This window comes from Lissotriton vulgaris, chromosome 11 (assembly GCF_964263255.1).
Source record: "Lissotriton vulgaris chromosome 11, aLisVul1.2, whole genome shotgun sequence".
In the NCBI taxonomy this organism is placed as follows: domain Eukaryota; kingdom Metazoa; phylum Chordata; class Amphibia; order Caudata; family Salamandridae; genus Lissotriton; species Lissotriton vulgaris.
The window spans coordinates 734432541-734456871 of NC_141699.1; the positions used below are offsets into that span (position 1 = coordinate 734432541).

A 24331-nucleotide genomic window follows, 5' to 3' on the forward strand; every position below is an offset into this window, starting at 1 on the left:
AATATGAATAAGGATGGTGAAAATACCTTTGTCAACTTTACATTTGAACCTCAGAGGTTCATGACCCCAAAATTCACAGTACACCCCCTTCATGCACAACACAGTACAGAACCCTACATAGGGGTGTTGTAAGAGTTACTTACCTTCGGTAACGATGTATATGGTTGAGACGATTCTAGCCTCAGATTCCTTAACGTAGATTTATCCACAGGCGCGAGACTGGATCCGGAAACCTTTATGCCACAGAATCCCTGCGCGCCGGGGGGTCGGCACCACATGACGTCGTCCGCGTCGTCAGTGAGGATACATAAGTCCCACCCCGGCGCGCATACGTCAGTTTTCTACGGAGAACTTTTCAGAGCCACAACACAGAGCCATTGCAAACAAAAACTGTGAGAATACTGGAACAGTGTGCGGAAAAATTAGCTCAACAGAAAGGACAGAAACGAATGGTGAGGAACAGCACCATCCAGAATACTGCCAGGTACTACGGCACCAATAATCATGGAGGGAAAGAACAGAGCACAGCAACTGCAAGGCAAGCATGCAAACAAATACAACAGCCTCCTTTGAGGCAGAAAGAATGTGAAAAAGTGCAGAGCAGACGAAGAAGTCAGCAACAACAGCCCAGAACAGAGAAGGGCAACAAGGCCAGAACGGAAGAGTAACGACAATTACCCCAGACAACACCAGCAGGGAGAGACATTTCCCAAAAGAGCCAAGGGTCGAGACCCGGCCAGGGGACCTCCACCCTAAGAAGTGTAAAGGAGCCAGAAGTGCACGCAACTAAGGGAAGAAGGACACGAGCAAACCCCACACTGGAGACCAGGGTGCAGGGGCGCAGAAGTACTCATGAAACCATCAACCATCAACCAATCACCAGAACGGAAGAAATGGAGCAAACCACAAGATGAGCATCCCTAGGGAAAGAGTAAGACAGGGCACATGCAGGAGACAACCGTCCGGAGGTAGGTAAGTGCAGAAGACCAAGGAATGGTCCTAGCAAAACAGGGAGGAAGGGCGAGTTGTGCAGGAATCTGCGGCTAGAATCGTCTCTACTTGATACATTGTTACCGAAGTTAAGTAACTCATACATCTGATAGAGACTACTAGCAGCGGATTTCTTAGCATAAAATAGATACCCTAGCCATACCCAAGCGGAAGGAGGGTCTGCAAGAGGACCTCTCCGGCCTGAACACAGGGCCCCATAAGGGGATGAGTCACAGGGACAGAGAGAATAGCCCAGTCCCCCTCCAAGCATTAGAGACCTCACTATCTTTGGAGGAACACCGACCCCACAGAGGATGCGTCATGAAGACAAGAGAGGCAGCCCAGCTCCCACCAACCAGGAGGAAGCCTGGGCAAGGCGAAAAGGGGGCAGTTCACCCCAAGCCTAGTCAAGGTACTAGAGACCCCCGCCAGAAGCCCCAGAGGTACAAGCAGCGCAGAGAAGTACCAGGGAAGAGAACTACCCCAAGACTGTAAGGACTAGAGGTAAAAACAAAGCCAAACCTATCACAGCTTGAAGCAGACAGCCTAGACAGAACAGCGTCTCAGTCAATAAGTGCAGGCGCGAAAGAAAGAAAAAAAAGACTTAGTCTCGCAAGGCTCCAGCAGAAATAGAAGCAGGAGCGCCAGGGCCCACTCCAAGGGCCCCGGCCGCAGATCAGAAGAACAGGTAGATGCATAAGACCACTGACAAGCGCCACCAAACTTCACGCCCAGACTATGCCGAGCTCAAAACAAGGGCAAGGCCAGAAAAAATCCCGAACGACCCCTAGAAGGAGAGCGCTCTGGACAGAACCGATCCACGCAGAAGTGCGCCGGAAAATAAGAGGAGAAACAAGTAAGACAGATCAAGCCTTCAACAAAGGAAAGAATCCCTTCTGGAACACTAGACAGAGGGCCAAGATAAACGGCGGACAAAAGGGCAAAAACACCGCAGCACAACGCCGTAGATGGCAAATCCACGACCAGAAGCCGCACCAGCGGAATACAGCAACACCAGGAAGGGTGAGCAACCCGCAAAGGGCATTCCACACCCTCCCAGCAAAAGAGAGCTATACAATAGCTGCAAGTACCCCACTTAGGGTATGACACGTCCCAAAGATTTATGGGAACCACTCTTAGGGAAGAAAGTCCCTAATCAGAGAACAAAATCAGAAGACCTGCGACAGAAACCACATAAGGCTCAGTAATCTGCCAAAAAGTACACTCTTACCAAGAGAGGGGGCTGAACCAGCAGCCAACTGAAGAGAAGGGCCAACCAAGGGACCCCGAGGGCACAGCAAACCACACAAAGTGTAACAATCACTCCAAACACCAGATTCCAGGAACAATGGAATAACACCTCCCACCAAGTCCTGGGGAATCAACAAACCAGCCTACTGAGGGGGAGGAGGGGGACAGAGCCCTGCATGAAGACGCTGAATGGCGGAGTCCGCATGAGTGTTTAACAGAAGGACCCCGTCCAAGGGCAGGTCAACCAGACGCTTCCAAAAATTTTCAGGGAAAACATCCTCAGGCAGCATCCGCCGGAATACGCCCCACTAGGAATTGGTCCATCTTCCATTTCCACCCCCACTGGCCCATAAACACTGCCCACGAGTCCTTGCTGTACAGCGGACTCGCGCTGCAAGGAAAAGGGGTAGAAGTCCATCGCGCTTCACCCCACCCCGCCGTGACTCCGATTCAGCTACCAGGTAAGGGAATTGCGGCCAGATAGCCCAATAGAGGATTCCAACTAAATGGGAACCTCCCCCTAAACCCCGTTGAACTTTTGATTCCCCAGGGCTCTCGTGGGTGCCACCCTCTCCCTCGAAACGGCGTAACCTGACAAATCCCCTCCTGCACGGCTATTCAGCACGCAGCCAGGTAAGCCTTGCCATTTCCGCCACTTGCGACAGCCCCCCACCCCACGAAACGCGCTAATGGGAACCATTGTTTCACCATATAGCAACCGGACTATCGAACCAGCAGGAACCAATTCCCTTCCTGTGAAACCGACATCTCATGAAACGAGTGCGTCTACATCTCAGTAGCGCTAGGTAAGCCTTCACCCCCTCCTTTGAGTTTTGCTAGACACCCACCACTTATGTTTACAGTATGATTTATTCATCCTGTAGCATCCCCTGTCTGGCACTGGCTCGACCGGTAGAAACACCCGACACCACTGTGGATTGCAAGGTAAGCATATGCAACCCCTCCCGAGTAAGCCCAAATTCCCACCGATGGCTATGTTATTAACACTAATTCCCTCTTCTTACCAAAAAGCATCAAAGCATGTCCAGCTGATTAAAGTCGCAAGCCAATTCCCGAATACTCCGGGTTCCATAATATTCTTAAATAACGCCTGACTCTCGTGTTCAAAATACCCCCCCAAATTTTCACCAATTCACTGCACAATCACCAAACACGCACCGTGAAATCATGTTCTCAGATCCTGTCGAACACAGCGTCACCTTAAAGCACTATCATATGAGTTCCATGTTCATGTCACAGCGCCGTTATTTTCACTTAAGACTTGAGCAACACGGTCATGAATGTCACAATTTTTGAATCCCACTGCGCCGTTAGTCTCACTTCAACCTAGTAAAATTTTCTTAAATATCACCACTACACTAGTCATGGATCAGCTAGTTAAAATGTGAGAGTGGCCTGTTTTTAATCTGCACTGTCGCCTTGGCAAAATACTCACTCCGTTGTTTTTATTCTATGTTCTAGGCATATGCCTCAAACCCAGTTTCTATTTTTCCCCCCTTTTTTTACAGGCTTTCGCATTTGTAATGCAGGTATTAATTGTAAAACTGTCCTGATGATGGTCCCAGTTTATCATGAGCCTTTAGGGATCGAAACGTCGACGCGCTATGCAGTGTAACATATGATATAATATGTATACTTGTAATTGTTCACACTGCAGGGTGAATTTGTTGAGAAAACTTTCTATTGTATTTGCAAGTCACCCTCTGGCTCAAAAATTGTTTCCTGCCTGAAAAACCTTCTTCCTTTCTCTATTCTATACCCTGTTCTGTTTTTCCTAACTTTTTGGGATAGGTACAGGACTGCACCCTATCTCACAGTTGATTTTGGTCCTTGTTGGATCAACAAGATTTTATACCATTCCTTAAATAAACTCACGCCCGGCTGGGCGCTGAAATCATATAGTACTGATTGAAGTCTATATTATTATTCTACTATTAGATTGAAATCCTTAGGACCCTTGTTTCCTGAAATAAGTTACTTAACCCACGGTCCGAAGGCCTTTATTGGGTTCCCTTGTCTCCTTAAAACGAATGGCCACAGAAGTGGCCATAGCACAGCCGAGAGCATCGGCAACATCTAAGGCCGCACGAAACAAATGCGGCCAGCTCCCTACCTTCCAACACATGGCTCCACAGATCAGCACGGGCTCCCTTATGGGAGACAAGAGACAGAAGGGACTCCACAGAGTCCCACAGGCTAGAAGTAGCCCTAGCCAATACACAGAGTGTTGAGCGCCCGCAAGGCAGCACTAGAAGAAGCGAAGATGTTACGCCCCCATGAATCCAACCACCGGGCCTCCCGAGACGGATGAAACACCACAGGCAAGGACGGAAAGGACGTCCGAGAAAGAGAACCTTGAGTAGAAGGGTGGAGGAAAAGGCAGAGAGGGTCGTGCGGAGCCAGACGTGGCGATGCAGAAGCGGCTGAGTCACCGGATGACCAGTGGCAAGGCGCCCCCAAGTCCTCAGAAGACAATTATGGAGCAACGCTTCAAAAGGAAGGAACAGCTCCCGTCCACCAGAGCCCTGGTGGAGAATTTCCAAAAGGTAGGAAATGGAGTGACAGTTCACCCATCCGCAGAATACCCACAACTGTGGAAATAGCCCAAACAAAGGCAACACTGGCCTCAGTAGGGCGTAGCGGAGGAGAAAGTAATTCCTCCGTGGGAGACGGCTGCAGACTGAGCTGCCGTCTCCAAGTCCAGGGGGAAGCGGCCAGCCCCGGAATAGTGGGGGATCCGCAGATGAATGGGGACCCTGAGGGGCCCCAGGGGGAGAGGCCGTTGGAAAAACTAGCCGCAAGCCACAGAAAGAAGGGTTCGAGGATTTAGGACGTGGGGACGGCGAGGAGCCTTCCTTGGAAGATGCCGGTGAAAAGGCAACAATGCGGCGCCCTGTCTCCGGGGGGGAAGACACCAACAGATGACAGACATCAGGAGACGAAGGAAACTCCGGAGACTAATCAAGAACCCGACGCCAGCATGGCTCCGTGGAGTCCGCCACAGGTGCCTGATCAACATTGATCGGCACCAGAGTGGGTATCTGCAGTGCCGGATCAACCTTTGCCACCACGTGCTCCCCAGGAGAATGGGGTTGGGTCTACGCCGGTACGGCGAAGGAGCGATGCCGGCTTTCCTCAGATGGGACTACCGCCCGCGTCTAGGACAGTGGGGGACAGGAGAGGACACCAGGTCCCAGCCTCCACCCGTGACTCCACCGGAGCCGGGGAGGAAGGCTCCCGGTGCCAAAACGGCACCGGCTCGGCCTCTGGCGAGGCAGTCCCCTGCTCAGAGGACTGAGGGGGACAAGCCCAGAGTCCCGGCGATCTCCTGCAACACCACATGGAGCCCCGTAAAGATTTGTGGCGAGGGAGAGATGCCAGGCGCCAAAGAGGGGAGCCCGAAAGACTACACTTTGATGACACCACCCTCCTACGACTTGAAGCCGACACCTTTGGTGCCGGGGTCGGAGCCGCCGGCGACTCTGCGGAAGTCCCCGCACGAGGCAAGGGATCCGCGGACGTCTCAGGAGGTGGAGAGAAAGCCTGCAGAGCCACAGCGTAGGCTGTCATTTGGGCCATAGTCGCCCCAACACCGGGAAACGGCGGGTAGGAAGGCAGAAAAGAGTACGCGGAAAACAGAAAAAACTAACATAGGTGGGCCGGGGTGGGACTTATGTATCTTCACTGACGTCGCGGATGACGTCAGGGCGGAGTCACGTGGTGCCATCCCCCCCTGCACGCAGGGATGCTGTGGCAAAAAGTTTTCCGGATCCAGTCTCACGCCTGGGGAAAATTCTACGTTAAGGAATCTGCAGCTAGTAGTCTCTATCAGATAGTTTACTTAACATCAATGTTGTCCCATTTGAAGATTGGAATCACATATTATAGTAATATTTCTTTCTATCACTAACTTCAGTAACCTTAATCACTTAGCACTTATTATGAATAGTTAAGAACCGCAACCATGTGCCCACATTACCAATAATAAAGCATGACATCAGTTTTAAATCAGAACATCCTCTTCTGCACTTATTAGGAGTAATCAGGCATTGTTATAAAGTGCTCACATCATCTTTAATAAAACACTGCAGCCGCTTAAGAATCAAAATTACTGTCAGCATTAACAACCCTTTAAGTAAAGCATTGTTGGCATCTCTGAATAAAGCATTGCTTGGACTCATGGTGGATAATACTTTGAAAGAAAGCAGCGACAAACTGTCATGAAGAACGCTTAAGTAAAGCATATTCATACATTTACCATGTGTCTGTCTTTTTTAACTATCTTTAGGCCACAGAACCTGTAGCCATGAACCGAGCCCTAGAGTATGCTGCACTCCCAGCTGTAGAGCTCCAGCTAAGGAAGTGCTTGGAAACTTAGGCAAGGCTTGGAGTGGTCTTCCTTTTGAAGACCGTCCAGACTTAGGGTCTGTACTGGGGCTTCCTCAGGGAGAGCTGCGGTGGTTCTGAAGCTCCCCCACACTCCTTTTTTTATGTTGGTGATGGCCTACTGTCCACCACAAGCAGAGGAAATGTGCTATCTTGGTTTCTGCCCCGCAGGGCATTATGGGATGTTCCCTTTGGGAGTGTGAATACTTTAGCTGCAGCTCCAGCGGCTTGTTGTTGCACCATGCGTCCTCAAACCCAGCGGTGTGTTTCCCCTTCCTGTGTTGTTGGCTGCATTGGGGGCCAATCCATTAACCTTCCTGGGCATTGGGGTCCCCAGGCCTCCAGTGCTCTGGGGAGGGGGCCCCACACAAGACCCCTTCACAGGGGGCCAAAATGCAAAGTGTCACTTGCAGCGACCCCTGGGCCCTGGCCCACCCTGCAGAATTTAGTTTCTCCTAATGACATCGTCCCCCTAAAAATAAAAAATAAAAAATGTTCCCACTACCCAGATAAAGCCATCTCTTTCCTTAATCAACCAATTAGGTAGGGGAATGTCCCTCATTCCTTCAAGAAGGCGGTGGTACTCCCCCCTCCAAAAAAAAAAAAGCTGGGGGGACGGGTTATCTCTTTATTCCCTTTTTTGGCAAAAATACTTAAGGCACATGTTGCCCGACATTTAAGTACTTTCTTAGAGGAGGAGTCAGCTTGACCCTTGCCAGAATGACTTCCGACTGGTGTACTCAATGGAGACAGTTGTTTTGGTGGCCTTGGATTAGTTGAGGGATGGAGCAGATAAAGATGTTTCACAGGCACATGTCCTTTTTAGGTCTCGTGACCTACAATGCGCGCAAGCGCATTGAGGGAACGAGAATTCAAGTGGCCAAAATCCTCTTCAAACCACAGGCTTTCAGCCGCGGTTTTCTTTAAGTTCACGTGAATCACGTGATTAAACATGCACGCGCATCGGCAGCATTTCTCCTGCAGGCTCGCAAAAGGCTCTCCTCCCTCCCCACATCAAAGGCATCAATCACCCTCCCAAAGGCTTCCCCAGCGCTGCCCCGCCCCCTGCTTCACAGCCAGGCCATCTGTTCCCTGCCAGACCTCTCAAACCTCCGTCACAGCATGCCTGTGTACTTCAAAGGCTTATCACTTCACACGGCCGGCCGCAGGCCGTGCAACCAGAGCACTTCAGTTGGTGCGCAGCCCCCCTCCCAGCAATGCCTTGTTACTCTCAGCAGCCGTGAGTCCCTAAACACTTTTTATACTTAATTAGCATCAGCAGCATTTCTCCTGCGCCAGGCCACATCAAAGGCTCTGTGCCACTTTCACCCACACAGCAACACTTACAGACACGCAACGCCACTCACACCCACGCAAGCCCACTATCATCCACGCAACACCACACTCGCAACGCCACTCATCCACGCAACGCCACTCACCCACGCAACGCCACTCACCCACGCAACGCCACTCACCCACGCAACGCCACTCACCCACGCAACGCCACTCACCCACGCAACGCCACTCACCCACGCAACGCCACTCACACCCACGCAACGCCACTCACACCCACGCAACGCCACACTCACCCACGCAACGCCACACTCACCCACGCAACGCCACACTCCCCCACGCAACGCCACACTCCCCCACGCAACGCCACACTCCCCCACGCAACGCCACACTCACCCACGCAGCGCCACTCACCCACGCAATGCCACTCACCCACGCAGCGCCTTTCAGACACACAGCGCCACTTTCAGACACACAACGCCACACTCACCCACGCAACGCCACACTCACCCACGCAACGCCACACTCACCCACGCAACGCCACACTCACCCACGCAACGCCACACTCACCCACGCAACGCCACACTCACCCACCCACGCAACGCCACTCACCCACCCACGCAACGCCACTCACCCACCCACGCAACGCCACTCACCCACCCACGCAACGCCACTCACCCACCCACGCAACGCCACTCACCCACCCACGCAACGCCACTCACCCACCCACGCAACGCCACTCACCCACCCACGCAACGCCACTCACCCACCCACGCAACGCCACTCACCCACCCACGCAACGCCACTCACCCACCCACGCAACGCCACTCACCCCCACGCAACGCCACTCACACCCACGCAACGCCACTCACACCCACGCAACGCCACTCACACCCACGCAACGCCACTCACACCCACGCAACGCCACTCTCACACACGCAACGCCACTCACACACGCAACGCCACTCACACACGCAACGCCACTCGCACCCACGCAACGCCACTCGCACCCACGCAACGCCACTCACAACCACGCAACGCCACTCACACCCACGCAACGCCACTCACACCCACGCAGTGCCACTCACACCCACGCAACGCCACTCACACACGCAACGCCACACTCACACACGCAACGCCACTCACCCACGCAACGCCACTCACCCACGCAACGCCAGTCACCCACGCAACGCCACTCACGCAACGCAACGCCACTCACGCAACGCCACTCACCCACGCAACGCCACTCACCCACGCAACGCCACTCACCCACGCAACAACACTCACCCACGCAACAACACTCACCCACGCAACAACACTCACCCACGCAACAACACTCACCCACGCAACAACACTCACCCACGCAACAACACTCACCCACGCAACAACACTCACCCACGCAACAACACTCACCCACGCAACAACACTCACACATGCAACAACACTCACACATGCAACAACACTCACACATGCAACAACACTCACACATGCAACAACACTCACCCATCCGCCTCCCTGCTCAGACCCGAGTGCAGCAAACGAAAATTATGTGAGCTGGATTACGAACTCACTAGACACGATCCTCCCTCTCCAGAGATCCTCGTCTAAAAGAACACAGAGATCAGCGCCCTGGTTCTCTGACTCCCTAAGAGAATTAAAACGTCGTTGCAGGCAACGAGAGAGAGCCTGGCGCATGGATTTTCTCCCGGAAAAAAAGGACGCATATAAAGAGGCAATAAAAACTTACAAAGAGGGGATCATAACGGCGAAATCAACCTTTTACTGTGACAAAATCCTAGAGGCTAAATCAAAACCCAGGGAAATTTTCCAGATAATAAAACAATGTTCTAATGTCACCACTGCCCCCCCTCCGACTAAAACCCAAGTTCAATGCAATGAACTTGCGGACTTTTTTCATAATAAAGTCCTGAAAATTTACTCCACCTTTCAAACAGGAGCAACAGCTCCAGAGACAGACGACCCACCCTCCCCGAGAACACTCCCTCCCCATGCCCAGTCAACCCTCGAGCACTTCCCTCCCCTGGACCTTGACACCCTAGGTAAAATGGCACGGCAAGTCAAATCAGGTTCCCCACGCGACCCAGCCCCACCAGAAGTTCTGATGCAAGCTCACGAAACCACCCTGCCTGTTATCCTGGAACTCCTCAACACTTCTATAGCCTCAGGTGTCGTACCTATAGCATGGAAACAAGCCATGGTGCGGGCGCTGCTAAAAAAACCAAACTTGAACCCCGACGACTATTCCAACTATCGCCCCATCTCCCTCCTCCCTTGGGCTGGCAAGGTGCTGGTAAAATATATAAACGTCCAACTGGTCCAGTTTATTGAACACCACTCCCTACTAGATACATCCCAGACAGGTTTCAGGCCAAAACACGGCACCGAAACTGCCTTATTAGCGGTCGCCGAGGAATCTCGAAGGGCTCTGGATCAGGGAGGATCAGTGGCAGTGATCCTCCTTGATCTAAGCGCCGCATTCGATACGGTCAGCTATGCCACCCTGCTGAACCGTCTCCGGGACATCGGGGTCTCTGGCGACGCTCTAAGGTGGTTCGGCTCCTTCCTGTCCGACAGATCATTCCAGATCTTCGATGGGGACACAGTGTCAGCCAGCAGGCCCCTCAGCTGCGGAGTACCACAGGGCTCCTCTTTGAGCCCTGTGTTATTCAATGTCTACATGAGACCACTGGCTGCAATCGTCGAACCGTACGGCATCAAAATTGTGTCGTACGCCGACGACACTCAGCTAGTGGTATCATTGGCTCAAAAGAACATCAGTCACTCCCAAGGAGGCCTACTGAGCTGCCTAGAGGACATAAAGGAATGGATGACCAGCTCCTCCCTCAAATTAAATGGAGATAAAACAGAGCTCCTGCTTCTAGGCCCTGCCTCGCCAACACCTTTTATCTCCTTGTGGCCCCAAGCCTTGGGCACTCCCCCCACCCCCAAGGAAAGCGTCAAGAGCCTAGGAGTGGGGCTGGATAGCAAGCTGTCCTTCTCCACCCAGGCTACCAAACTGTCCGCCACCTGTTTCGGCATCCTCAAAACCCTAAGGAAGGTCCTTCCACTCTTGCCTCCAGAAGCCAGTAAAGTGGCAGTCCAAGGCCTGATCCAGTCCCGCCTTGACACAAACAATGCTCTATACGTGGGGGCTCCCGAGATGACCCTCAGGAAACTCCAGATAGTGCAAAACTGCGCAGCGCGCACCCTGTTAAAAATTCCTCGAGCTCAGTCAGCCAGATCCGCACTAAAAAGTCTTCACTGGCTGCCAGTCAAACACAGAGTGTCATTCAAGGCGTTGTGCATTGCACACCGAGCATTCTGGAAAACAGGACCTGCTATTAACAGCAAGCTCGTCATCCCCTACCACCCAAACAGGAACCTCCGCTCCTCTGAGGCCCTTCTGGCAGTGGTCCCCCGAGTAAAGAAAGCCAGAGCCGGTGGTAGGATGTTCTCGGTGAACACCGCCAAACTTTGGAACACCCTCCCCCTCTCACTCCGTTCCAACCCGGACCTGCTGTCATTCCGTAAAAACCTGAAGACCTTACTATTCACCAAAGTCTCCGAGCTATAATGTGTCACTTCATCGGTCCCTTCAATTCTTACCTCCCAGCGCTTGGACGCCCCCGGGCAGCAATCGCGCTCTATAAATCTATTTCCATTCCATTCCATTCCACGCAACGCAACTCACTCAAAGCCATTCACACACACGCAGTGCCATTTTCACCCACACTGTGCAGTGCACAATAGGTCTCGCAGTAGGAAAGTTGGAGCTATTGGTTTTGTAAATGACAAAGCCCTTTATGTTTTTAAAATGAAAACAAAAATAAAAGGCATTGTTATTTGCAATTGTAATAGCTCCAACTTTCCTACTGCGAGACCTATTGGCAACGCCAGTGCTTGTTGATATCTGCTGCTTTTGACGGTCGGCCATCTCATTTTGATTGACTGTGTCAAAACTGCTGGCTTGCAAGGCACCGCCCTTGACTGGACAAAGTCCTTTCTAGAAATTCTTACTCAGGTTGTCTGTCTTTTTTCCCAACTGTTTGCCGAAAGTTCAATTTGGTTGCGGAGCGTCCCAGGGATCCTCTCTCTCACCTCTCCTAATCCGGCCCCTAATATACTCTCTCCAGCAGAGTAAAGTCAAGATATACAACTACGCTCATGACATGCAGCTGATCTTCACAATTGACAATACCCTAGATTCAAAAACCTTCCAGGACATCATGCTGCACATACGGGATTGGATGGATAACCATCAATTTAAATTGAACTGAGACAAAACTGAGTTAGTGGTGACAAAGAAGAAACTTCACCTATAGAATCCCTCTTTTTGACCTTCAGAGATGGGCAGCCTAGATATTACCACATCAAACCCTTGAGAAAAACGGCACTGGCAGCTCAGTGATCCATTTTTAGGTCTCGCCCTGGAATTCGCATCCGAAGGATGCGTCCAGGGCGGAGACTTATAGCTGTCGGCTGCGGGGGAATGAGGGACCAGAAACTGTGACGAGCTTTGGATTGAGCTGCGTGCACGCGCGTCAACATTCACGCATGCGCACATCACAGCCACACGCATACACAGCACTCACGCATGCGCACATACACACGCATACACAGGCACACCCCCGTCACCTACACGCATACACAGAGACCCCTCCACACACACCAGCCCCTCTCCTCTCGGCTCCACACACACGCACACGCATTTACACTTACACAGACACGCAGGCACCCAGACAGGCAACCCCCCCCCCCCGTCACACACACGCATACACACAGACTCCAGGACACATACACATACACACACACATGCACGCTCACACACATACACAGTCCGCCGCCGCCGCGCGCGCGCACACAGATGCCCCCACCACCCAACAAGGCGAAGCCCCACTCACCGGCATCCTCAGTGCAGCGGCTCCCACCGGCAGCAAGACTCTTCTTCGGCACCGGGGCGCAGGGTAGGCTCCTGCCTGCTCCGGTGCGCCAAACAATCGCGGCTCTTCCGTGGGAGGCGGGGTAGGCTCCCGCCCTCCTACTTCCGGTTGTCCCGCCCGGCCTGCCTGACTTCCTGGTCGCAGGCCGGCGCAAAACGCTGCCTCCAATTGGGGGAAAGGGTAGTAGGACTACCGGTTTTGGCCGCCATCTTGGAGTGGGGTCATATTCCTTGCAGATAACTAGATAAATCAAGGGAAGAAATCCGCCATCTTCAAGGATGGAACAAAGTTTATACTGTGGGTCTGTCACAGTTAGTTGCTAGGTGCCAAGTGCATATTTGATCAATTGAAACGGCGGAACGGCGCAGTGATAGTGAAGGTGCTAATTTATATAAAGCTAATTGTAGAAAAATGATTGTATTGATGGCAAAGATGCAACAATGGTTAAGTTACTCAATGATTACAAACAAACAACAAACAAATAACTTGCATTGATTAATTCATGTTAATGTTCATTGTGAGTATGGACGATGCCGTGAGGGCAACTCAAGTCTCTCAAGCTGAATACTGAGTGCGTGCAGAATGACAGTGCGTGCAGAGTGACAGTGCGTGCAGAGTGCGTGCAGAGTGACAGTGAGTGCAGAGTGCGTGCAGAGTGACAGTAAGTGCAGAGTGCGTGCAGAGTGACAGTGAGTGCGGTGTGACAGTGAGTGCGGAGTGACAGTGAGTGCAGAGTGACAGTGAGTGCAGAGTGACAGTGAGTGCAGAGTGCGTGCAGAGTGACAGTGAGTGCAGAGTGAGTGCAGAGTGACAGTGAGTGCAGAGTGACAGTGAGTGCAGAGTGACAGTGAGTGCGAAGTGACAGTGAGTGCAGAGTGCGTGCAGAAACAGTGAGTGCAGAGTGCATGCAGAGTGACAGTGAGTGCAGAGTGACAGTGAGTGCAGAGTGACAGTGAGTGCAGAGTGACAGTGAGTGCAGAGTGACAGTGAGTGCGGAGTGACAGTGAGTGCAGAGTGACAGTGAGTGCAGAGTGACAGTGAGTGCAGAGTGACAGTGAGTGCAGAGTGACAGTGAGTGCAGAGTGACAGTGAGTGCAGAGTGACAGTGAGTGCAGAGTGACAGTGAGTGCAGAGTGACAGTGAGTGCAGAGTGACAGTGAGTGCAGAGTGACAGTGAGTGCAGAGTGACAGAGAGTGCAGAGTGACAGTGAGTGCAGAGTGACAGTGAGTGCAGAGTGACAGTGAGTGCAGAGTGACAGTGAGTGCAGAGTGACAGTGAGTGCGGAGTGACAGTGAGTGCGGAGTGACAGTGAGTGCAGAGTGACAGTGAGTGCAGAGTGACAGTGAGTGCGGAGTGACAGTGAGTGCGGAGTGACAGTGAGTGCGAAGTGACAGTGAGTGCGAAGTGACAGTGAGTGCAGAGTGACAGTGAGTGCAGAGTGACAGTGAGTGCAGAGTGACAGTGAGTGCAGAGTGACAGTGAGTGCAGAGTGCGTGCAGAGTGACAGTGAGTGCAGAGTGACAGTGAGTGCAGAGTGACAGTGAGTGCAGAGTGAGTGCAGAGTGACAGTGAGTGCAGAGTGACAGTGAGTGCAGAGTGCGTGCAGAGTGACAGTGCGTGCAGAGTGACAGTGAGTGCAGAGTGACAGTGAGTGCAGAGTGACAGTGAGTGCAGAGTGAGTGCAGAGTGAGTGCAGAGTGACAGTGAGTGCAGAGTGAGTGCAGAGTGAGTGCAGAGTGACAGTGAGTGCAGAGTGCGTGCAGAGTGACAGTGAGTGCAGAGTGCGTGCAGAGTGACAGTGAGTGCAGAGTGACAGTGAGTGCAGAGTGACAGTGAGTGCAGAGTGACAGTGAGTGCAGAGTGACAGTGAGTGCAGAGTGACAGTGAGTGCAGAGTGAGTGCAGAGTGACAGTGAGTGCAGAGTGACAGTGAGTGCAGAGTGACTGAGTGCAGAGTGACAGTGAGTGCAGAGTGACAGTGAGTGCAGAGTGACAGTGAGTGCAGAGTGACAGTGAGTGCAGAGTGACAGTGAGTGCAGAGTGACAGTGAGTGCAGAGTGACAGTGAGTGCAGAGTGACAGTGAGTGCAGAGTGACAGTGAGTGCAGAGTGCGTGCAGAGTGACAGTGAGTGCAGAGTGACAGTGAGTGCAGAGTGACAGTGAGTGCAGAGTGACAGTGAGTGCAGAGTGACAGTGAGTGCAGAGTGACAGTGAGTGCAGAGTGAGTGCAGAGTGACAGTGAGTGCAGAGTGACAGTGAGTGCAGAGTGCGTGCAGAGTGACAGTGAGTGCAGAGTGACAGTGAGTGCAGAGTGACAGTGAGTGCAGAGTGACAGTGAGTGCAGAGTGACAGTGAGTGCAGAGTGAGTGCAGAGTGACAGTGAGTGCAGAGTGACAGTGAGTGCAGAGTGCATGCAGAGTGACAGTGAGTGCAGAGTGACAGTGAGTGCAGAGTGACAGTGAGTGCAGAGTGACAGTGAGTGCAGAGTGCGTGCAGAGTGACAGTGAGTGCAGAGTGACAGTGAGTGCAGAGTGACAGTGAGTACAGTCACTCAGCACCACCACATTATCAGTCAGAACCACCACAGCATCACTCAGAACCACCACAGCACCACTCAGCACCACCACAGCATCACTCAGCATCACTCAGCACCACCACAGCACCACCATAGCACCACTCAGCACCACCACTGCATCACTCAGCATCACCACAGCCCCATTCAGCACCACCACAGCATCACTCAGCACCACCACAGCACAAATATGTTCTCTCAATGTTTCAAGCTTTATTACAAATGTCACAAAAAGATGTTAATATTTCACTTCTGTTCTTGGATTTTGTTACAATAAAATACACTGAACATAAACTTCACAAAAGTTATTTACAAAAGTTTAAGCTATTGCCATTATAAATTACAATCACTTTTATTAAGTATTAAAAAAATTAAAAGCCATGGTTATTTGTAATATCAATACATCTAAGTCATGTAAATACAAATGTTGCATTACAAATGCTATAGGTGTCACATTTGCGAAAGTTATAACTATTGGCATTGTAAATGACAAAGCTATTAATTTAGCTATTTTCAAAAACAACACATAAATGAACAATTGGTGAATTTCCATTAAAATATTTGACTTTTTTACTAAGATATTATTATACTGTTTTATGCAAACAAAATTTAGATACTGCATAAATAACTTTAATAAAACATATTTTATATGAAGCTTTTTATGTAAAAAAAAACTATAGCATAAAGCAAAAAATAATTGCCATTTACAATGCTAATAGCTCAAACTTAAATAATGCGAGACCTATTGCATTGCAAATGCTTGTTAAAAGAGGGTGTAAAATCTTCAAATCTCTTCATGGTAAAAAACCTGCTTTCTTTCCTTCCAAAATTCAGCACTACATCCCTAACCACCAGCTTAAATCAGTGCATTTAAGTCTTCTGGTTATTCCAAAAAGGAAGAGATATGGGGAGCCACATTTTATGTGTCTGCTTCCCACACCTCAAGCACCTTCCCCTCGAAATAAGATCTGCAGAGAACTACGAGGGATTCGGGAAAGAACTGAAAACATAGTTGTTCAGACAAGCTTATTATTAACTCTGGTACAAGTTGCCGCCCTCGACCAAGAGACCTTTTTGGAGGACGGGCGCTTAACAAGTGGCCATTAACATAAAATGACACGGTGATTATATAATTAGTGAGAGGCCTGTTTATGTGGTACTTTCAATTGGGTGCAATGGTATAAGTCAAGATGAGTGAAAACAATTTCAGATGAAGAAAATAATCTCATAACACCTAAGGGTATATAAAGTATGGATGGTCTAAGTTAAAACCTGAATTTGAAGAATGTAACACTATGTGGGAGTTCAAAAAATTAAATGAATGTGCATGATGACAAGGCACTTCGAGGTTCCAAGATTGTACTACCATTAGGCCTCAGTGGTAAGATTGTAGATTTAGGCCATCAAAGGCATCTTAGTAGTAGCTTGACGAAGAGTCTAGTAACAAAAAACTATTGGTGGACAAGCAGAGAAACCACTGTGGAGTTAAAGCTAAGATTGTTTGGAATGTGCATCTAGTGACAAATTTAAAGTAACACACAAAGTTCCCATTTTTCAGATGCCGGTACCAGATACGCCTGGTGTAAAGTTGGATTGGATAGTATTGGTTCTATAAAAGGTGCAGGCATGGATGGCAAATTTATTTTTGTCTTAATCATACTGAATGGATTATTACTCGCATTGTTCAGATACCACTACATAAGCATTATTAATTTTTTTGACTTACATATTGAATGATGAAGGCATTCCTGAGATATTAGTAACTGACAACTGTGAGGAAAAGTCTCTTGACATGGTTAGCCCCAACTTTTTGCCTGGTATTGATGTTGTTTCAATTGTAGTGCACAGGGTCCCTGCCAACCAGGTCCCTGTGCCAGTGCTTCTTCCCTAAAAACAAAGCCACAATTGATATTTCTGCTCCCTGCAAGTCACTAGTAAGTGGTACCCTGAGTACCTAGGACCTGGAAGCTGAACAGGATCCCATGGGACCCACTCTCTAGGACCATGCCACTGCTTTTGCAGCTTGCATGCCCCTGGGAGGTGGAAAACAGCAGTCAGCATGGTTCCGTGCGTGTGTGCCATGCAAGCCAGCACTGCCTGAAGGTGTAGGTAAGTCACCCCTCTAGCTTTACAGCCCAAAGGCAGGGTGCACTATACCATAGATTAGGACATATCTGCATGAGTAGATACAGACCTACAATACTTAAGTCAATTATTAACTACTGTAAGTGCCAGGGAAGCCATAATGGGTATATGGGCTGGAAACATGACAACTCGAGTTTTTAAGGCATAGAAAGGGCAGTTTCTATGGATAAGCGTCTGTATCTCTGCCCAAGTCCTTGCGATCTTGAGATCAAAAGTCTCTCGAGCGGAGGTTAAAGGCACAGACTTCTGTAAAAGCATGGCTTTCATTCTGCTTTGAGTATCAAACCGTATTAAAGAAACATTCAATGAAGGCCATATTGACTCCTCCCTGACTGTATGTGTCGGTGGAAACAATACTTGCATACAAGTAACCCTGGTGCTCACAGTTACTAGATAAGTGATGCCCGGGATCATTCCGCAGCAGCCTTGACTTTTCAGCATCAAGTAACTCCCATTTGAAAGTAGCCTAAAGGCTGGGGTAATCACTGCAGCTGGGACACCCCTCAGATGACAGGACAAGTTCGCCACAGAACCATTACAAGCCCTGTGTAGCATTATATCCTGACATATAAGTGATCCACTTAAAGTGTTCACACAGTTTGTACCGCTCAGAAACACTTCTCGATCCCCTCTCCGGCATCGAAATCTGTATGGTAATTCCCACGATTCCTTACCCATTTTTTCATATATGCCTGCCTGCTTTTGTTCAAGGCAATACTGTAACTGAAAAGTAGTGACCAGTAGAGTTATGTGGCCATGGATTAGCATTCCGTGGACGGAGATTCAGCCACTGTAAATGGAAATCTGTCCAGTTTTTCGATACGCAGCATTGTATATTTTGCTCCCCTTTGTGCCATTTCTATCTGATTATCTGTTAGATTGTATTCAGAAAACAGACGTGCTGTTGATAAAACGCCAAGGCACATAGCCTGCACGCAAAGATTGCAGCATCCAGCTTAATAAAATAATAGAACGTAACTGAGACTGCCCATGTTTAATAAGGGCAAATCTTGTTCTAGTATGTAGATACAATGTTGCCTAAGGAATATATCCTGGAGGTCAATGTTATTATCCCATTGTCTAATACTGCTAGAGATTTGTCTAGATTTATACTGTCTATCTCCCGTAATCTCTCAGCGGCCTCTTGTTGAGATTTTTTCCATGTTTCAATGTAGGCGGCATAAATGCCAGTATATGTGAAACGTTTCAGACGTGGCTTCTTGGCACATAGTAAAAAATCCCTAAGATCCACATCCTGTGACATTAAGGATAAGTGTTTCACCTGTGTGAGTGTTGAGGTTTTTAGCCAATCAAGGCACAACTTCCCAACACTCTAGGATAATACTATCCCTGGATGTTCTCTCTGTACATAACGTGGGTCTGGCTTATGGATATTAAACCCTTCCGTTTAACCAGGAATCTTGCCTGACAACTATTGGTGTCTGTGGGCCAAATCTACCATTTCTTCCAATTGGGGTCTGATCTATTGTATTGTATGATGTCATCTAATGTAACCTCTTTTTGTGATGTATCATTACCCTCAGTTAGTGATGGTGTTGGCAGCCGAGATGTGTTAAAGTCTTTGTTCTTGGCTGGTCGAAGGCAAGACGTCTATTGCACTGCCTCGTTCAAAAACACGATCCTTTGAGGGATAGGCATGCTCTAAATAAAGCTTCCGTTTCCCTAAACTTGCCATTCTCTAGTACCCCCAGACTGATTTTAAGTCTATGGGGTCTTCCCAAAAGTTGTAACCTTGTTCAGACAACTGGGCAATAAAGGAAGCAGAGTAAATCTGTTTGGTGTTTGTTAACATATTTTTCTGTGCGGATGTCAGTGCAACCTTATAATATGAGGCCGGTTCAGAAATGTTAACCCCTGAAAAATATGGAAATTTGTGTGCAAATGTTTTTGAACTGCCTTTTGGCGGTGTTGAACAATGTTCCCACTGGGGGTATGTGAACACATTTCTAGGATTAGCAGATGTATGCTAAAAGTAATGACCATAAATGTATAAAAGTTTATGAAGTAGTCATAAGCAGTTCGATCAATTGTTGGTACAGCATCAGGATTTGCAGAAATTGTAGTTTGCTCTTATTGAGGCATGTTGATGTAGACATCTGCATTTGGTCGAATAGAAATTGGTCTATTATTTTAAGTCAGAATTTGAACTTTTGGTAGGAGGGGAATGAGTTCCATAGCATTATTGCATAGTCCTTCATTCCTTACAGGGGACTCTTCGAACGTGATGAGTCTTTCCGTTTGAACTTCTTGAATTGTAGCTAAAGGAGGGCATCTGCTACTTTGGAGTCCGCGTGGCCTACTACTCAGTATCAGCATAGTGTGGTTTGATTAGGTCAATTGAGACAAATCTTTTCTCCTTTTTTCCGGCAAGAGGCGGTAGAAGTACATTTCTTGTTCCTTTCACTGTTGGGACCTATACAGGCTTTCTGTAGGATGGCCCAAATCCTTTCTTGTCCGCTATTTTCTCTCTGACCAGATCCCTGACTTTTGGGATCCAGACAGGTCTTGCCGTGACAGATTTGACTTCCCCAGTGGAGGACTGCTTCAGGTGGACATTACTTTGGCAGTTTTCAGGATCTAAATGAATCCAGGACATAAACTATCATGGATGTCAAAAGGTTTTTAATCCGCCACTGAGCCTTCACAATCAAGATCAGGTACTCACATTCTTGTCCCAAATAGGACCTCATATGGAGTGACCCCTCCTAGAGAACTTCTTGGCATATTGTTCAAATCTTGCTGCACTCCATACAGTTGTTTAACCCACCCCTCACCCGTGCCTAATACTCTAGCTGTTGAAGACTGCTTTAAGTCTCGGTTTTTCTTCTCCACAACCGAATTTCCCTCTGGATGGTATGGAGAGGAGTACCGTAATGCTACACCCAGTCCTCGCATGGCCTCCTTGAAAGCCCGAGAGCTAAAACGCAGGGCCCTGGTCAGAATGTAATGTGCCAATTACTTATGTCCCTAAAAAGACTCACAAATCTTTTATAACAGGTAGAGCGTCAGCAGAGCGTCAGCAGAGCGTTGGGGCCACACCCATAGGAATCTCGAGCAGGAATCCACTGCAACCATGATAAATCTGTAAGCCCCATCTCTTTTTAAGGGGCCGCAGTGGTCCAAGTACACACAATCTAGTGCTTTGCAGATTTTAACAATGGTGTCTTCGTTGGAAGTGTTACTGTGGAACCTTTCATCTGCTGGCAGATGTCGCATTTCAAGACATAGTCCTTAGTCTGCTTTGTTAATCCAGGCCATCAATAGCGTTGTTTCAATAAAGAAACTGTTGCCGTAACTCCTGCATGTGCAGAACCTATCCTCTTGTGTGCTGCTAGAATTAAACCTAAACTACGATCCATGTTTGGAAATACTCTATCCCCCTACTCCAGGAATATGAGCAAATGGAATGTTATTTGCATCTAATTTGTAGGAGTATTTGAGTGGAAATTATTTTGGTACTGCTTTGCTGTTTTTGCGTGAAGCAATGAGAGCCACCATAATCTCACCGTATATTTTCGTTTTAAAACAAGTAATTGCAGCTATGGAAGCCATGCGTACAGCCCCCTTAGTGGCTTCATCAGCCAATAAATTCCCTTCAACGTGAACGCCATTACGCTGATGACTCAGTGTATGTATCATGTGAGCCCTCGGTAGTTCGGTTTTCAACTCCACTACCTGTTCCCATAGTAGTTTATGCTTAATTGTGCCAGCTTTTGCGTCTTTGAACCAGTTTTGAATCCAGTGTTGCAAGTATTCAATATATGACTGTACACAGTAAAACGAATCACACACAATTAGTGTGGGGAATTCACGATCCGTATTTACCAGGGCCAGTATCAAGGCTTTTAACTCTGCCAACTGTGCCATGCAGTCTCCTAGAGATTAAGTTTCGTGCAACTTAGATGGAACTTTCCATCCTGCATGCGACCTTTAACGATTGCACATGAAGCGCTATATTGTTGCCTACTCCCTATGGCCAGTTGAGCAGATCCGTCAGTGTAAATTGTATATTCATACTGGTCTAGAGGCATTATTTTGTTTGGTAGAGGATATTCTTGTTCGTATTGCAGAAATGCTTGTGTCTTTAAACTTGGGTCATACCTGAATTCTACATCAGTTGCAGGGAGAGAATTAGCCCATTGTATCCATTTAGGATTGTAAGGCTTAAGCGTGTGGGACGCTTGCTTTGGTCACATCCTCTAAGGCTGGAACCAGAGTAACTACTATTATTTGTTGTGCAAGTGCTCTCTCTTACTACAGCAGTCTGTACTGCTGTCCGAATCTTTTCTGTAGATGCGATGCGCCTCTCAGCATTTGTGTACAAATATGATTTGTTTGCAATTGGTACTGTTTCACCTTCACTGTATGTCAGATAGGTATACCCAGATAGACTCGCAATTATACGGTTCACCAGGTTGTGTACTTTTACGCGTGTCTGTTTTTGGAAGCTATCATGTCAGCTTGGAAGGAACGAAGTGTATCTGTGTTTCTGTGTCCATTGTTTTACTGAAAAATCATGTTTTATTAAGTGGTAGAAAGTTTTTACTCTTTCTGCCTAATCTAAAATGTATGTTCTACCAAAATTTAGGAATCCTAGGATTGATTGTCATTTTTTTTATGATTTTGGAGGTAGGAGCAGCGTGCATTTTTCTAAAAAAAAAAAAATGGCTGCCAGGGTTTTCCCTTCACTTGAAAGCGCATATCCTAAAAACAGGACACTGAGGTGGCCTATTTTTGAAAGTTACATTCATAGCCCTCTGAAGCAAATCCCAAAATGATGGTATTTGCCCTGTTCAAGTGTTCCTCTAGCTCATCGTTCGTCAGATAAATATCAACCACATAGGACAATGCCTCTTCATCCAATTTTTGAAGTAACTCAGTTACTCTGGCCGAAAACAACCCCGGGCTGTTCTTATAACCTTGGGGGAGTAGTCAAAATTGCCACTGTGACCCTAGCGCTGAGAATGTTGTTAGTTACCTGCTTTCAGGTGCTATATTTTGGCCAAAAAACCCATTTGAGATATCAAGTGTTCTATATATTTTTCTCACAATGTCATTCATTAATGCTGCACTGTGTGCATTTTGGACTGCAAATGTCTTAGTGCAAGTGTTTAAATGTCTAATCTAAAACTAGACTATATGAATGGTCAGGTTTCATGACTGGAAACAAAGGATTGTTCATTGACCAGGGCAATTGTCAATCAGCCCTTGGTATTCAAGTTAATTCAAAATCTCCTGGACTGTTTTTTAGCTTCTTGCTTTATTGAATACTGCCTCTGTGCAGTTGGATTCTTTTTTTACAGGAATTATGTGGTGGGTTGAATCCTCATTCCATCAAACATGGGTACATGGTGCACATTTAAGTGATGCACCTTGCACTAACCCAGGCAACCCTTATGGTTATTTTAGTGTTCTTACATAAATATAAAAAGCTCTAAAAGTGGTAGCTGTGGAGAGCAGCCTTCAAGCTTATCTTGAAAAAGTGTTAAGCAGCTTGTTTTACCAGTTCTAATCATGTAGTGTAGGGTAAACAAATAAGAACTACACAGTTTATAAATAAACAAATGTCTATTTATTACACAACACTCACTAGCACATTAGTATATCTCCTACCCAGAGATATCAACGCAAATACACAATACTTCATTTACAATAAGGTAAGTAAGCACAAAAAACAGTCGTCTCAAGGGGGAGACCAAACCACAAACTAGAAAGGGGGAATGTGAACGACAATTGAAGTCAGGACTTGGGCCAGGAGACTCAGAGGAGCTGGGGACAGAAGGAAGCACCCAAGGTAAGTACCCACATACCCAACGGAGGCTGTGTGCAGAGAGAAAACACAGACGCGTGTCCAATATAAGTCCACGGGAAAGCCGCGGTTGCAGTTTTGAAGAAACCCTGTGGAAGACATAAGGTTGGGGAGTCACCCCACCCGTGGATACCCAAGGAACCAGGATACCTACACCAGGGAAGCCGGGTATAATGATGCGAAGTGACGTCAGAAACCACTGTTGACGACAATGACTACTTCAGGAAAGATGCAGCTGGAGAAGACTGTGCAAGAGTCCAGTGGAATCCAAGGGTGGATTCTAGAAGTGAAGAGCCTCATCTTTCTGGCGGAGGTGGGTGGGGTCGCTAGTGAATCCAGAAAGATCTTCAAGCTGCAAAACTACACCGACAGGTAAGAAACTATTCGTTTTGCAGCGTGAATCTTTCTGGATTCACTATGCTGTGCATAGACTTTGTAGCGGTTTCTCATTTTTGTGGCGGCTGGGTGGAAGATGAGCGTTGGTTATTGAATATGTGTTAAAGCTACTTTTATCCGACTTGTGCTTCCTTTTTCATCTGTACATCCACGCAGTAGTGCTTTGTGAACGTGTGCACTGAAGCCCATGTTGCCGCCAGGCATATGTCCTGAACGGGTGTGTTGGCCAGGAAAGCCATTGTAGCTCCCTTTTTCCTGGTAGAGTGGGCACGTGTCCCCCAGCCAGCTCTTTCCCTGCCTGTTTGTGGCAGAATTGTTTCGTCTGTGCGATCCATCTCGCAATTGTTCCTTTAGTTACTGGTTTTCCCATGAAGCTCTTTGCGTAGGAAACAAAGAATTGCTTTGTTTTCCTGTGATCCTTTGTCCTTTCAATGTAGTGCATGACAACCCTTCTGGCGTCTAGGGTGTGAAGAGCTCGTTCAGCGC

At 48.4% G+C, this 24331-nt stretch overlaps 1 protein-coding gene across 1 annotated transcript in view; it reads right to left on the reverse strand.

Moving 5' to 3' along the window:
* The window catches only part of GIGYF2 (GRB10 interacting GYF protein 2), a 1722773-nt gene that overhangs the window by 1435428 nt on the left and 263014 nt on the right, over positions 1-24331 (reverse strand). The gene's annotated exons all lie outside the window — the stretch shown is intronic.